Here is a 2,629-nt window from a genome sequence, read left to right on the forward strand (position 1 = left end):
TAGTCGGGTGCATAATGTGTTTCATGTGTCAAGGCTTAAGAAAGCCATCAGACAAAGAGTTGTGCCTTCAGCAAAATTACCACCATTAGATGAGGAGGGAAAGCTTGTATTAATTCTTGAGGCTATTCTAGATACTAGGGAAAGGACTCTGTGAAGTAGGTTGATTAAAGAATATTTAGTCAAATGAAAATATCTGCCAGAGGAAGATGCTACTTGGGAGAGTGAGTAGGTGCTACAGCAAACAGGACTAAGATTTCTTGAGGACAAGCAATTTCAAAGAGGGCAAACCTGTAATGTTCCCATGTTTTAGCCTTCACGTTCTCCAAAGTCTAAGTGGAGGATAAGAAAAATTAAAGTCATTCAATTAAAAATTAAAAGGTGACTTTGTATTAATTATTAAAGGAATAACTTCTAGGGTATGTATTAATTATTGGAAGGATGAAAGCCTCTCATGATTTAATTGATTATTGCAAGGGAGGAATTTTTGGCGTATGCATTAATTATGGGAAGGAGGAAGCTTCTAGCTCTTGCAATTAATTAATGTTTTAGTTCCTTCCAAAAGGATGAAGAAAAGGATAAATAGGGCTGAAAGTCTCATTGCTGATCATTGGATGATTATGACTTGCATTTGATAAGAGCTTGGATGTGTGAATCACACTCCTTTTTGGGCAATAGAGAACGTCCATTCTCTGTTGTAACATTCTAGACGTCATTCCCTTAGGGTTTGGCCTTTGGAATACATCTCTTTGTAATTGATTGCAACATTCTTAGCATTAATATAATTTCAGCCTTGGTTCAGCTTTTGGGCATTCTTGGGTGCCCGTTACAATAAGCTCAACTCTTAAGAGGAGAAAGATCTTATCTCACAATTAAAGAATAATTCTTATGACTATCACAACTCACAATCTGTAAAAAATTATGTATCTTTCTAGATAAAGATGCCAACATGTAATACAACTTCAAGGACAAAGAAACATCACAAGTACTTGTATTAACAATAAGGAGACACAATATCAAAAAGAAAAGAAAAAAGAAGGCACAAACTATGTATTACTGCCCAATGGTGTTACAAATCTGCATATCTCTCAAAATGAGTTAGAAGAAGTATGCCAAAATGAGAAAAGGGATTGAAAACAGTCACTAAGTCACCCAAATCTACATAAATAAAAACCCCTTGCAAATGAGCCTTCAACTCATGCTTTTTTTTACCAACTGCATTTGGGAGAGCAATAACTCCTGGGTCAGAATCAATCTACAAGGTCATTTTTGAGTCCCTGAAAGGACTTCAGAAAGGCATAAAAGTGGCCCAAAATTCTTTCTTTAATAATATCAACATAAAGACCCGTCATCAATGTGATCTCACCCCTCAAAATAGCCTATAAAGGTCTCTAAAATGCAATAGCTCTCAACAACTTTATGACTTCAACATTTTGCTATAAGTTAGCAATGATATCTCTTTGACTTTTAAGGTAAAAAATAAATATCTTATTTTACACATTAGATAACAATTAATAAATTATTTATGACTCATTCACTTTATAAATGTCAGAAATATTAATTAAGTGATGAATTATAAAATAAATAAATAAATATTTAATTATTAATAATGATTATTAGATAATTTATAGTCTATTAATTTAATAAATATTAATTATATTAATAATTTTTATTATGTGATAATTAAGTCACTTAAGAATATTATTAATATAATTATATTTATTTAAAATAATAAATAATAAATTATCTAATAATCCTATTGAATTGAGCATAATAAAAACTTATTACTACTTTAAAGGTCATCTCTTATATTTGCATTTTTGAAAAAACATAATAAAATAAGAGTTTAGCATTGCATATTGATATAAAGTATAAACATATATGCTTTCATCTTTCTTAGACTACTACTTGTATCAAAAGAAAGCATAACAATTATGTCGATAGTAATGTGTATACTAGTAGTTGCATGCTTTGTGCTTGCAACAATGAGTCGATAGGTGTTTAATAATAAAAATATTTTTAAATATAAGTTAATATGGATAGTTAAATTATAATTCAATTTCAATTTAAGTAAAATAAGATATAAAACATAATTTAAATAGACTAAAAATGGCCAGATAATTTTACTAATTTAAATTAAATTATACAGAGTCTTCATTCAGTGTGGGAACTAGTAGAAGCAATGTATAAGGAAACCTTTAGTCTTGTTCAAGACATAGTCTGAAATCTAGAATCCAGAATATACAAGGCTTAAGGAGGCATCCATCCTTTTACAGAGATTTATTAGGGCATAGCCTTGTTTATGAAAGATTTCTCAATATTTCAATTTAATCATATTATTAAAGATTGTTTGTGCCCAGTCCATTCATATGATAGAAAATATACCACTACAATATGAATAAGAGTCATTTCCTTGCATCATCTTTAATAATGATGATTGTAGCTTCAAAACTCAACACATTTTGACGAAGATCATTGTTAGCTGAAATACATATAATTTTAATTTAAAGGGAAAACATGCCTCCTTTAGGAAAATTAATAAAGGAGATTAGATAAATTGGTTTGATGTTTAAATTAATTATTGTTATCATTAATTGAGAGTTAAGACATATCGTGTCACATAAGTTATTTT

The sequence above is a fragment of the Cupressus sempervirens genome, chromosome 8 (genome assembly GCF_028749045.1).
Source record: "Cupressus sempervirens isolate cs-2001-9-10 chromosome 8, ASM2874904v1, whole genome shotgun sequence".
NCBI classification, from domain to species: domain Eukaryota; kingdom Viridiplantae; phylum Streptophyta; class Pinopsida; order Cupressales; family Cupressaceae; genus Cupressus; species Cupressus sempervirens.